Genomic DNA, 15,025 nt, shown 5'->3' on the forward strand with positions numbered 1-15,025 from the left:
AGATAAAAAACTGACTAGGGATTTTCTGTGCTAAAGAATTATTCAATGGATGTGAATTAATTGTATGGCACTAGCCCAACCAAAGGCTAGCGGGGAAATCAAAGTGTATGTTTAGATAAAAAAGTGCCATCAATAATTGAGCCATACAATTAATTCTATCAATTGGATAAAAAGTTGTTTTAAAAGGGAAACATATGAGGAAAAAATGTTTAAGACACCTAAGTTGAAAAATGCAATAACCAAAGTTTACAACGAAATTTTACCAAAATTAAGAATTTTCAATAATATTGAGTTTGACAAACACGATATTGAAAAAAGATGTCAAATCCTCAGGCAATCCACGTTCTGAGGTCAGGGTCCACTTACTTGCCACCATCCAAACAAACTAGATGTTAGAACATCATAGTTACGATTGGGTAGACAGGTAATGCATGTTTTCCCCAACTTGGTATTGCTTTACCTAATAACATAGACAACCATATGGATTCTTAGATTATATAATGTTTAAGTCACAAGTGGACTAAGGAGCAAATGAGTGCATGGGTTTAGTGAAGTATGGGGGGATTAGTGTGCTTGGTGCATGGGTTGATTAAAAAGATAGTGTAAAGGAGAGATTTCATTGGGGTTACAAAAAAGAATAATTCATAGTTGCGAAAGTATACATGTGTGTGTGTGTGTGTGTGTGATTTCATGTTTATGGATTTCTCCATAAACACTTTGGTGACCACAATTGGTCTCATGTTCAATATTGGAATGTGTATTATAGCCTGAAGGCAAATTTTATCGAATTCCATGTTGGAATGCATAAGTTATGGATTAGGCAATATACCTATCTACAAAAAATTGCCCAAAAATTCATCAAAAATGGTTACATCCAAAAAAACATTGACCTTAATAATAAGTGAAAGAATGTCAACTTTAAATCAATATATTTTAAAAATTAACCATATTTTACAAGGGTGCAAAAAAATAATTCACGTAATATTGAAATAATATAAAACATCTCTCAAGAATGTGTAAAAATGCCAATTATTTAAAAAACTTTAAAATTTAACAAAATTATATTTGTAAAAAAAGTTAAATACATAAAAACTTAGGGGGGAATTTTTTTTTCAATAACAAGACTTACAAACTAAAACAAAGGACATATATGGAGATCCTTGAAACTCAAATGAGATCCTAATAACCCTATTAGAGAGCAAAAAAGATCACAATTCACACAAGAGAACTTAGAATCTTAAAAGAGAGTCTTAGAACTCACATAAACAATAAAGCAAATTAAATAAGAACAAAAATCACAATTCACACAAGAGATCTTAGAATCTAAAAGAAGAGACCCTTAGAACTCACACAAACAAAAAGCAAGTTTCATTTTATTTTAAACCTTCAACATTGCTTGAGAAACCTATGAGTCCTTCCTTCTTTTCTTTCTTTGATCTCTTCTTCTCATTTAGAAAAGCAAGCAAGGGATCGCTCATCTATGAGCCTACATATTAATTAATATTCATACTAATATTTAATTTGTATGAATAATTTATTTGTACTAATAAGTATTGATACAAATAGAAATTATTCATATGAATAGTGCTTTATGATGTGGCAAATTTTGAAAAGAACATGATGTGGCTTTGTTTTTTAGAACTTTTTTTTTTCAGTTCTTTTGAGTTATTGCCTGATTCATAAATTTGAAATTTTATATTAACTATGGTTGTAGTTGCTACTTTCATCACTTCCAATGCTTCACTAGGTCAACCACTTGCATAATGAACCTTTGCCAACTCAGTCATTCATGGTTTGGTGATGATGATTGATGATTAGCTAGGGACACTACATCAATACTGTTGAGAGTTGTGGTGCCATGAGCACATAATTAAAGGCTAAGGTATGGTATAGGAAAGAATTAAAGTAGCCACCCTAGGATGTGGACTACATGATGTGGAGATGTGGATTGACGATATCCACAAGGAGAGATGTGGATGAGAGGATCCCACATGGTTTGACTATTCTAAAGGCTCTCTCTATATAAGAAGCCTATCATGTATTATTGAGTACACATTTTGCAATAGATTGAGTGTTTGCTATCCTATGTCTCTCTTGTGGTGCTTCGATCCCCCTTGATCCCTCACTTTGACATGGTATCAGAGCCGATGGTGCTCCCACTCCCTTCATGAGTGACAAGCCCTCCATTTGAGGCATCTTCTTCACCTTGAGAGTTTCATCTTATAGAGCTAGTCTTCCTCTCCAATTCAGTTCAAAAAGCTCATCATTTTAAGCTATGGAGAGAGAGATATGGTCATTTTTGTGTTGAGGCTCCTTCTATGAGATGGAGAGGTTTAGTGTGATGGATTCTCCAAGAGATATGAAAGAAGAGGACTAGGCTTCATCATAGCTCCAAGTCACCAACCCAGAGCTTCAACAGCCTCCTTCAACACCGTTTGATCTGTAGTGCCCTCCTACATCCCAGCGCTCTCAACATATTCTTCTGTAGCAATGGCAACGAGGCAGCCACGTCACACGGCCCCTCATGCTTGACACAGTCTGCCATCTCCAACTGAAAGTAGCTTCCCATTGCTCCATTAAGCCCGTAGCTCCTTATGGATGCCTGTTGACTCTGTGCCAACATGAACTTATGTAGAAAGAGAATGTGATACAACTTTGTGTTACAACTTTGTGATACAACTTTGTGATACAACTTTATGATACAACTTTGTGTTACAACTTCTACATACAACTTCTACATGTAGAAAGAGAATGTGATACAACTTTGTGTTACAACTTCTACTTGTAGAAAGAGAATGTGTTACAACTTCTACATACGACTTCTACATGTAGAAAGAGAATGTGATACAACTTTGTGTTACAACTTTGTGTTACAATTCCTACATGCAGAGAGAGAAGCTCTCCAATTTGTATAAATACCCCATAATGGAATGAAGCCCACACTCTTTGGGGCATTGTGTTGAGTCTACTTTGGTATTTGAAGCATTTGTCTCAAGTGTCCATGCTTCCTTGCACTCCACGTCCAAAAGCATGTCCTAACCTTGAAACTCCTCCTCCCCTCTCCTCCAACCTTGCAACCCATCGTCTCCCTCTCCTCCTCCCTCCTCCTCCTCCTCCTCCCTCCTCCTCCTCCTCCTCCTCTCTCCTCCTCCTCCCTCCTCCTCCTCCCTCCTCTCTCTTCTTTCCCCCATGCTCTTACACCTTCTTCCTCTCCTACTCCTATGCTCCCCCTAAACCCTTTGTTTCTCAACCCTTAAAACTCCATGATCGACAAGGGAGACAGGTTCTCCACCATGTACTCTACCATGAACCTTGGAACCTCCTTCTAAACCCTGGAACCTCTTTCTAAACCTTGGAACTCCTTTTAAACCGTGGAACCTCCTTCTGAACCTTTGATCCTCCTTCTAACCCTGGACTCCTTCTAAACCCTGGAACCTCCTTCTAAACCCTGGAATCTCCTTCTGAAGCCTGGAACCTCCTTCTAACCTTGGAACCTCCTTTTAACCCTTAAACTCCTCCTAAACTTTACAATCCCCAATGAAGGTGAAAGCCTTCATTACCTCAACAAAGATGATTTACGTTCGTTTTACACATGCATGCACTTTGTTTGCTTATACCACACTTAAGCCTACGTCTCTCATTGAAACACGACTTGAGGTCCTAAGCTACAGATATACTACAACCGACAATCCCAATATATCTGTAGGTGACAAAAAGCCTTGGAACCCTGCATACTGAGAGAACCCTGCTCTTCCTACGAAAGCAGTAGGAAAGAGCCAACATTTGGTGCTGTTTCCAGGGAGATTAGTGTCTCAAGTAGTGAGTAAACATACGTAGGTATGTGTAAAAAACAAACTACTTCGAACTTTCATGAACATAATACTCAAGGGCAAGGAGAGTAAAATTTTTTTCCATTTCTAGCCAAACATATCTACCCTAAGCATCAACCTTGGGTTACCACCTTAAGAAATTTTCTTTATTTCTTAAATAGAAGCCACTTGATAAACAATCAGGCTAGGTAGTGGACACAAATGCGTAGAGCTTGCAATTTTGATCATTTTACCTTTTTTCAAAAAAGCAAACCGAGCTATCCATAAAGAGTTATGGCTCGGGAAGACTTTAGGGTTAAACCCTAAACCTAAACTCAAATCCTATAAAAACCAACTCCACCCCCTCATTCTTCATCTTTCACTTTTTGCCTCCATTCTCTTCTTCATTCCAAGCCCTACGCAAGACACTCCTCCCTCTCCATCGACCACCACCTTACTCCCATCCTCACATTGTAAGTAACTTCGAGCCCATCTCGCAGCGATAACCCAGCCATCCACCCACCGTCCATTGTTCCTCAACAATCCTGTTACATTGAGAAAGACTTGGAAAGCGTTCAAGTGACCACCTCTCCCTCCCTTTCGATTTTCATCCATTAAGTTTTTTATTTCTTCTCTCTTTTTTTCCCCCCCTCCCATTTCCACCACCCCCTCCCCCTCCCCCCTCCATTTCCACCACCATCCCCCCCCCCCCCCCCTTCATCTCCACCTCCCCCTCTCCCTCCCCCCTCCATTTCCACCACCACCACCCCCTCCCCCCTCCATTTCCACCACCACCACCCCCTCCCCCTTCCCCCCTCCATCTCCACCACCCCCACCCCCTCCCCCCTCCATTTCCACCCCCCCTTCCTCCTCCCCCCTCCATCTCCACCTTCCCCCCCCCCTCCCCCTCCCCCCTCTATTTCCACCACCACCACCCCCTCCCACCTCCATTTCCACCACCACCCCCTCCCCCTTCCCCCCTCCATCTCCACAACCCCCTCCCCCCTCCATTTCCACCCCCCCTCCCCCTCCCCCCTCCATCTCCATCTCCACTTCCCCCCCCCCCTTCCCCCTCCATTTCCACCTCCCCCTGCCCCTCCCCCCTCCATCTCCCCCTCCCCCCTCCATCTCCACCCCTGCCCCCCCCCCTCCCCCTTCCATCTCCACCTTCCCCCCCCCCCCTCCCCCTCCCCCCTCCATTTCCACCTCCCCCTCCCCCCTCCATCTCCACCTTCCCCTCCCCCTCCCCCCTCCATCTCCATTTTCACCTCCCCCTCCCCCTCCCCCCTCCATTTCCACCACCCCCTCCATCTCCATTTCCACCACCCCCTCCCCCCTCTCTCTTACTCTCTCTTCCTCTCTCTCTTTCTCTCTCTCTCTCTTTACTCCCTCTCTCTCTTCCCCCCCCTCTCTCTCTCCCCCTTACCCGGGGGGGGGGGAGGGGGAGAGAATGAGAGAGAGAGAGAGAGAGAGAGAGAGGAGAGAGAGAAAAGAGAGAGAGGGGGGTAAGGGGGAGAGAGAGAGAGAGAGGGAGTAAAGAGAGAGAGAAAGAGAGAGAGGGGGATGGTAGAGATCTCTCTCTCTCTCTCTCTCTCTCTCTCTCTCTCTCTCTCTCCCCCCCTTACCCCCCCTCTCTCTACCACCCCCCTCCCCCTCTCTGCTCTCCCCCTTAACCCCCTCTCTCTACCACTCCCCCCCCCTCTCTCTACCACCCCCCTCCCACTCCCCCCTCCCCGCACCCTTGGTCGCCCCGCACGCCAGCACTCGCTGTACCGACCCGCCCGCTCAACACTGCCCGCGGCGCCCGCCGCCCACTCACCACCCGCCCGTCGCCTCGCCCCCTCTACCCCGCTCTCCACTTGTCGCCCGCCGCCCCCTCTACCCCCGCTCTCCACCCGCCGCCCCTCTGTGGCCCCCCTCTCTGCTTCCCCCCCACCCCGCTCTCCGCCTGTGCCTTGCCCCCTCTCACCCTCCCCTCCCTGTGTATTCCCCCCCACATGCCGCCTCGGACACCCCCCTGCGCGAAGCCCCATCTATGCGAAACCCCCCCCCCCCCCCCCCCGGGCATCGCCGAGCACACCCACCCACTGAGTCAGCCAAAAAAAAAAAAAAACCTAAACTAACTTTAGTTGGGTTAGTTAGGTTAGTTAGTTAACCTCGGTTAGGTTAGTTCAGGTAGGCTAGGTTAGTTACTCTAGCTAGGTAAGGTTAGTTACTAACTAAGGTTAGGCTAGTTTGTTAGTTAAGTTAGGTTAGTTTAGTTAACCCTTGGTTAGTTAGACTAGGTTAGGTTAGGTTAGTTTAGTTACCGTAGGTTAGTCTAACTACGGTTAGTTTACCTAGGTTAGCTACTAACAGTTAGGTTAGATTCACTAACCTTCAGTTAGTAATCTAGGTTAGTTAATCTAACTAGATCAACTTGGTTCCAACCCCTCAGTTGGACCTTAAGTCCATTCACACCACCCTTAGGCCCCCCTCCCACAAAAAGGTCAATTTTACCCCTACATTAATCCCTCGTAACTCATCCGTTTGGGACCCAAACTAGACCCCGTTTGAACCCATATTTCACACACCAAAACACCACGCTACGATATTTTTTCCAGCCCATTGCACACCATTTCAACATCCCTAGCACTCGTTCATTCGTGCCCTCGTGTGGGCCCCATTTTGCATAAATTCGCTCATCTTCACGCCGTGACCTCCGACCGTCTGCACCAGCACATTTCCCTACACACATAGGACAATCTTAGGCACATTATTAACATGACGGTCCCTACACAAACTAACACCACTCTAACCCTCCCAACAACACTACATCCACACCCGCACTTGTGGCAGAGACACCCTTGGCAAATCTCGCCCAATCTGCATGCAGCTACGTTTCTCGGCCAACGCCTTCGACTCCAACGCTCGCCAAATCTGCATATAACTCCGTTGCAACAACTGCCCCCACCAATCCTCTACCCCGAATCCCCCCCTGAGATTCAACCACTCCCTTTAACTCCTCCATGACCCAACATGGCTAGACGCCGTCATGAAAATGATGGGGATATTGACCTTGATGCCGAGGCTGACAATTTCTTCAATCGAAGAAATAACAACCATCAAGGCCGACGCCCCTTGGGAAAACTGGAACTTCCCAAATATAATGGTAGGGGAGACCAAGCCCGATTCCTCCAGCCTGATCCCAAATATAATGGTGGAGATCAATCCCATGAAACCAAGGTGGCTTGGTTTCCCATGGCCTTAATTGATGAAGCGTCTGGATGGTACCTAGACCTTCTCATGGAAGAACACGCCACATGGGAACTACTTCAAACAGAATTCAAACGATGCTTTCAAATGGAGAGGCTACAAGATGATCCCGCTCTCCAACTAAGCAAGCTTGAACAAGGCTGATGAGAAGATGTACGTACGTACCTGGGTAAGATGAAGAGATTAAGTGCCAAATGTGACCCACGCCCAGATGCAAAGTACCTCACGGCATGGTTCATTGCAGGACTCAGAAAGAAAATCCGAAAGGATATGAAAAAGATAAGTAGCTATGAAACATTCAGTGCTGCTCATGCGCGGTAGCCATTGACATCGAGGATGGCATGACCGACTCAGGACCGACTCAGACACTAGCAGTGATGACGGCAGGTCTAATACACGAGATAAGCACTCAAAAAAGGGTAAATCAAAAGACACTGTCGAACCATCCAATGAAGATTGCCTAGAGGCCATGACCTTGAAGTTGAAAGAAGATATGATGCAGGCCATGGATCAAAAACTTCACTTGTCTCAGCCACCAACTCAAACATATCCACGGCGAGAAAATGTCTGGTGTCCACATTGCATGGCAAATCATACAGCAAATGAGTGCCCGGTCCTCAGAGCCAGGATCACTGCACAAGCAAATCCACCACCAAGGTTGTGGTGCCATATCTGCATCGTCGGCGGCCATAATGAGAACAGTTGCATCTTCAACATGCGCAACAACCCGCCTCGACCTCAACAATACCAAGCGGCACCCATACCAGTGTACAGGCAACCGGTGCTTACAAAAGCGCCCCCAGCTCCAAGGCTAAATCCTGTATCTGTTCGGACACAAGTCCCATTACTACTCAGGAATCCAAATCCATGACCATACCCAAGAGTACCAAATCTAGCTTCTCAGGCAGTTCCAATACATCAATTACAAGCCGAGGAAGTAGACTCGTTATTTGAGTATGAAGCAAAGTACCCAGTGTACTATGTAGAAGGTGCAGAGGGTCTAATACTAGTTTATGCAAATCAAGTACGACCCAACACATTTCGAGCACCAATCAAGTGCTACGGTTGTGGAGAAAATCATTGGATTGCAGAGTGCCCTCATCGTGGTAGCCCAGCTACTATCCAACCACTCTGCAGAGATTGTGGCATGAAAAATAAGATCCCATAACAAATAGAGATTAAGCCTGACATCCCCATTGGCATCATTGGGGTGGGCCATCAAAGTCTGGGTCCGGCAAGTGTAAAGTCACAACCTATCAATATAATTACACGCCAACAGAAAGAGGCCACCAAGGACCCTAACATTCTAATCCAACCAAAGCGACTTCTGAAAAAGAAAGCACTAGTGCCTCCACCTCCGCCAAGGAATGAGCAGCCGAGCTCATCCACATCAAATCCCGAGCCTCAAATAAAAGAAGCTCCATACCCAAATGCAGAGGTGGAGAAGGCTCATTTTCAGGTACTTCAACAATGGGTCCAAAATGAACAAGCTCAATTTGAGGCTGAGAAACAAGCTCAAGACCCAATCCATGACTTGGCCCCACAAAGTATTGATACTGTACTCGAGCCTTTGTTCAAACAATAGACTCCACAACAGAATGTACCGCCATGTCAACTTGAAGGAGCTGCACTCTCTAGCATCCTGAGTTGCCTGTGTCAATTCCCATTGGAATCCTCCTACGGAACTGTCCCAATCTCTGGGAGAGTTTCAAAGGATGGATTGAACTCGCAAATCCCCCTCCACCTATGAACAACATTGAAGATATCCTTGTGTAGATGGGTGAGAGAGATGACATATGCAACATTACTGTGCCTTTGATCCACAAGGCATATAATAAAGTCCAAGCCATAGTGGATGGTGGAGCAGGTGTCAATGTCCTATCAAAGGAGCTCTATGAAGAATGGGGTCTCCCACCAATGCAAAAGGCTAATTTTAACATATGCCTTGTCGATGATTCATGGGCTAAACCCTTGGGGATAGTGAATGGCGTGTCCACAAATATCGCAGGAGTCCGCTTTTCCCTTCAATTCACAATCTTGGATCTCCCCAAAAAATCCTATCAAATCTTACTGGGATGTCCCTGGTTACAGGAAGCATCAGTCCTCCATGACTGGGGAACCGATAGACTGACAATCCAGAATCAAGACACTGCAGTCAGGGTGAATGTGGGGACAGGAGCTATTAAACCAATTGTGCCTAGAGCATTGGATGACACATCTTCCACGACAATCTCAAGCGAATCAGCTCCCTTGCAACAACATACCATAGCGGGTGACTCATAAAGCAATGTCAATAATTGGATACAAACATTGGCAACCATCGACAACTGCTATTCATTAGACCCCATCTTCTCACAGATCGATGCTAAGGTGCTACAGGTCGATGATCCTCCACCGACACATGAAGAACCAATCGATCTAGAGATGCCATTCTTTATGGCTGACCTCGAATGGGATAATGAACATGAAGAAGGTACCAATACCAATGATGACTCAGATTTTCCTTGGGACCTTGAAATAGAGGCTGCGAATGCTGAAATTGAAGATCAAATCTTTGATAGTGATAGCCATTCTGCATGCCCTAATGGTAGTCGAGCTCCCAAAAGTTGAACCTCCGCAGTTGAATAACAACAGAAGATCTCACAAGAAAGCTAAAGGAGGATTTCGCAAAAAAGCCAAGGCTGAGCACTTCAATGAATTTGAATGAGTCCAAACAAGGATTGTCGAATTGTACCTTGCAAAGTCAACTCCCTCAAAATCAAAACCACCACCTCTTAAATGGTCCCCTGAGGGACTGGAAGGAGTATGCACAGCAAATGAACCCTTACTTGGAAACACCTTACCAGTGGAAAAGTTACCCCATAGTTCCCAACATAAGAAGTTTTGGAAATATAAGCCACATGTGCGGATGAAGCTCGATCAAGAGACTTCAGAAAAAGAAAGTCAAAAAGAGCCTAACAAATTAATAAATGCAACTATGCCACCCAATACACATGACACATGTCAGGCTAGTTCAACCCCATCAGAGGCCAATCTTCGAGAAGTGCCGGAATACTTCAAGAATTATACAAGTGGCAGTGCGCCAATAGCAATTCCAAGACCATTCAGAGAATCTGAAGTTCAAGAAACCGATAGCATTGGAGAAACTCCAATCTATGAGGGACCAACAAAAACATGCACAATAAAACTCGCCCTTGAAGGGAATGAGAAAAATTGGTTTTCATTGGGAAACAGCTTCGTCAAGAAGATGAAACCAAACTCAAAGAACTCCTAATGGAATACCATGACTACCTAGCATGGTCCTACAAAGAGATGAAAGGAATTTCACCAGAAGTGGTAGTACACACGATACTTATAAGGGAAGGTGCTCACCCTAAGGTATGTGGACCTTATCGCACAAATCCTAAATATGGCACCATGGTTAATGACGAGCTGGAAAACTCCTAGATGCCGGATTCATCTACGAGATGGAGCACATTGATTGGGTTTCACCCATTGTCATTGTGCCTAAACACAACAAGAAGCTCAGAATATGCGTAAACTTAAAAAATGTGAAGGCCACCACAATTAGGGATCACTATCCCCTACCCTTAACAGAAACAGTGTTGGAAAAGGAAGCAGGATCCGAAATATATAGCTTCTTGGATTGCTTCAATGGCTATAACCAAGTGCAAATTGCTCCTTAAGACCAATCAAACATAGCATTTGCTACAGAATGGGGTATTTTTGCATATAGAGTCATGCCATTCGGCCTTTGTAATGCCCCAGCCACATTCCAGCGAGTCATGTTTACAGCTTTCAAGGTCATTTTTGAATAAGTTTTTACAGGTGTTCTTGGATGATTTGTGCATCCATTCAAACAAACAAGACCACTTCAAATGTCTGGAAGAAGTACTAATCAAATGCAGGGAGTATGGCATCTCCCTAAATCCAACAAAATGCTAGTTCATGGTCACCCATGGAGTTGTTTTGGGACACATCGTCTCTCAACATGGGATTGCAACTGACATGGACAAAATCAAAATCATCATGGAATTGCCTCCTCCTACAAATTCCAAAGGTGTACATGTCTTTATGGGACATGCCGGCTATTATAGAAGATTTATATTGTGGTATGCCATGATAGCTAGACCACTTTATTGTGGGGGTTAAAGGTCACTGTGCCTTTACCTCGGTTATGTACAATACTTAAACACATATATAAATGAATGAAAAAGAAGATTAGGGTGGTTCTATACCCACCAAAACTTGTGTGGCTCTCTGTCTCTGTCTCTGTCTCTCTCTCTCCTTCTTCCGTTCTTGCTTCTGTTGAGAGCACTCTCAACTGGTATCAGAGCCCAGGTGATCTAGCTGAGCGTGCGTGAATGCTTGGAAGCTCAGCAGCTCTGTGAGAGGAAGGAGAAGCTCTGTGGGAAGCTTTGTGGGTGACTTTACTTGCATCCGAGTGTGCAGAGACCTTGGAGGAACCTTTGGAAAAGTTACTTTGGCTTTGCGAAGTGGTTTTGAGAGCCTGTTAAGAGTTTTCAAAGAAAAAGTCGTTTTTTGAGCTTTTCCCTATTCCGTTCGATGACAGAGACTCCGTATTGACTTGTAGAGGCAACTATTGCTTGCTTTTGGTGTCCACATTACTTCAAGAGCTTGGAAACACCTTCATTCTTGAATCTGGGATCATTTCATTGGATTTCTGACTCACTGTGTCAGTTTCTGCGTTTTTTGCCCGGGTGTTGGAACTCAAGTTTGGAGCAACCATTTGCAGATCTGTCAGTTTCGGTGGACTCAGGAGGTCCTAAAACTTCTATGTTGCTCATCATTCGCACTCCGGTGGAGTTTACAAACAGATCTGTTTCCAAAAACGTTTTTCAGTCCGTGTGTTGGACCCAGTGATTGAGACCACGGTTTCCAAAACCGTCTGTCCCATTGCATTTCGGATGCTCAAAAACCCCTACCTATCAGTTCTTGCATGATTTGGTGGAGGATTTTCAGAGTTATAGATCTCTGTGTATTCGATTTCGTTTCTCTGTTATGCATTTTTCATTCTAAGGTTTTGAAACCTTAGATTTATGCCACATGGCAGTGGATAAGTGTTGACTCCCATTTCTCACTCATTGGTTGGGATTTTGGAGTTCTGGCAGGAGAGAGATATTTGCAGATTTTCTTGCTGAGTCCGATTATGCAATGGCGCCCATGTTTTGACGCATCTCAGGTTCTATTTTCAGTAGCGCTCATTACCATGGGACTATGATTTCTTGAGCATACCTTATGCAGATCACTCTGGTTGCAGTTTGAGCAGTGTGTGCTCATTCGTGGTATGCATTGGGTTGCAATGGATGATTTATAGGCCATTTGGATGCATTACGGTCCTTATTGGATGCGCTGATAGGCCCAAATTGCCTTGTGGGATGCTATTTTTATGGACGCTTTGCACATAAATGCTATTTTAAGCTGAGGGACAGCTTTGACACATTGTAGGTGATGCACTGATAGTGCTATGCTCTCTTGGATGAGATATTATTGATGCATATGCCAGTGGGCGGTGTTTATACTTGAGTTATTTGGCACTTATTGGCATTTTCTTTTGGGCCAGATTTGCTCATATGGATGCATAGTATATGCACATGAGTCAGATGCATCTTTTGATGCTTTGAGCTTTGAGTTTTGGTGATATTTCACTCTATTGTGGCATACACATTTGGGTGCACCTAGTATTTGGTGTGATTCTCTCTTGCAGGCACTAGCATTTGGGATTTTGCTTCATTTGCATCATGGCATCCTCTTCCATGTCTGAAAAGGAGTTTTTCAACATTAAAAAGTTTGATGGGACAAACTTTTCTTTGTGGAAAGAACAAATAAGGGATGTGCTTATTCAAAAGAAGCAGATTAAACCCTTGGCAGGGATTGAAGCTAAGCCTGCAAATATGTCTGAGGATGATTGGAATGAGTTGGATGCATTAGCAAAGTTTACTATTAGACTTCATCTTGCAGAGTCAGTTTATCTCACAGTAGTGAATGAGCAGACTACGGAAGATTTGTGGAAGAAACTATGTGCCACTTATGAGAAGGAAACTGCCTCTAATAAAGTTTACCTGATGAAGAGGTTGTTTGAGCTGCAGATGAAGGAAGGGGTCTCCATTGATTCTCACTTGAATGAATTCAATATTATTTTCAGCCAGCTTCAGGCTCAAAAGATGAATTTTGATGCAGAGACTAAGGCAATATTTCTCTTATGTTCATTGCCATCCTCATGGGATACCTTCCGTACAGCTGTCAGTAACTCTGTACCTGGTGGAGTACTGAAATTTGATGATGTTGTGGGTAGCTTGTTGGCCGAGGAGATTAGACGGAAGTCTATGGATGGCAACAAGCAGGATGCAGCCTTAAATGTGCAAAGGGGCATATCACAGTTCAGGGGGAAGTCCCAAGAAAGAGGGAAGTCTCGTAGCAAATCTAGGGCACGGAACATTGAGTGTTACCATTGTGGCAAGAAGGGCCATATGAAAAAGGATTGCTACAAGCTAAAAAGAGAGCAAAAGAATAAGAAAAAGAATGCAAATTGGGGTGCAAATCAAAAGGAAGAGAGTCTAAGGGAGGACAAAGGAAAAGTGAAGGTCGAGGAGATCAATGCAGTCACACATGATAGTGACAATGACGTTCTCTTCATGTCTAGTTTATTTGCAGAGTTGCTTACCACTTCAGATGATGCATATTCCCAGGATTGGATTTTGGATTCTGGTGCTTCATTCCATGTTACTCCCCATAGGGAATGGTTCTCCATGGGGAAAATTTTATTGTGAGCTTTTTAATGTGAGCTTTTTTGGAAATTTATCAAAGTTTGTGAGCTTTTTTAGAGTCCCATAAAAAAAGACCTACTAATCAAAAAATAACAAAGTAATTACTTATCCTGTATCTATGGATTTATCCTAGGAAATACCAAAGCAATTAGCAATTCTATGGACTAAAAAAGAAAAAGCTATTAATCCAAGTAATTTATATTGCAAGTCAGTAATAAATGATATCATATATAAAAATGAGCCATCACAATACCAGCAAATATGTATTATGCATTCAAGTCTATGGATTGTTGCTAAGGCAACAAAGGTTTAATGAAACTTCAAGTAAGCATATGCCAATTTTCATGTAGTTCTATTATTTGAAAAGGCCAAAGCAATTAGTAAAATGTTCCACATTAAGAACATTGTGTTGACTCAACACAACAAATTTTGAGCAAAAAAAAGTGTCACATCAAAAAGTGGGCTATCATAACACCAACCAAGTTTATATTTTGCATTCAGGTCTATGGATTTCGACTAAGCTTTCGACTAAGCACTGATGAAACATCCATAGTGGAAAGGGTTGGTTGATGAATAAGCATGTGTTGATTTGGATCCAATCCCAATACATGGATGAAGATGTAATAGATATGTTTGCATGCGAGGTAAGGTTTTTGACCCAACTCTCTTTTTTGAAAATCTGGACATGTACACATGGGTTCAGTCTTGATGTGCACATCGTAAGACATCCGAGCCTTGTCAGACCCTGTTGTTCTCAAATGGAAAATACTATGATGAAGAAGCTCCACTGTCATTTCTCCCATGACAACAGCGTGCATAGATTGAGCACTAGCTATTCTTTTTGCAGCCTCCTTAGATATGCCATGCCTCCATTTTGTGGTTCTTACCAATGTGTGTTGAGCTAAATTCCTTGGTATGGATGCCGACCCTCCATGTGCATCACAAAAATTAGTTGGCATCGGTGCTGATCCTTGAGGTACATTTGGTGTCCTCCAATTTACATGGGGTTGATCCACTATTTGCAGTCTGAAACCAGCCTTGATGAGATTGCCTATCTCCTCACTTGTGATGTTTGTTTCCACATCCACCTTCCACACAGATGGACGTTCAGGAACATGCATGATATTATGATCTAGGTGCCATGTATGAGTTATATCATCATTACAAAACCAC

Source organism: Dipteris shenzhenensis, chromosome 28 (genome assembly GCF_047967505.1).
Source record: "Dipteris shenzhenensis isolate YYH24624 ecotype China chromosome 28, Dip_SZ_1.0, whole genome shotgun sequence".
In the NCBI taxonomy this organism is placed as follows: Eukaryota; Viridiplantae; Streptophyta; class Polypodiopsida; order Gleicheniales; family Dipteridaceae; genus Dipteris; species Dipteris shenzhenensis.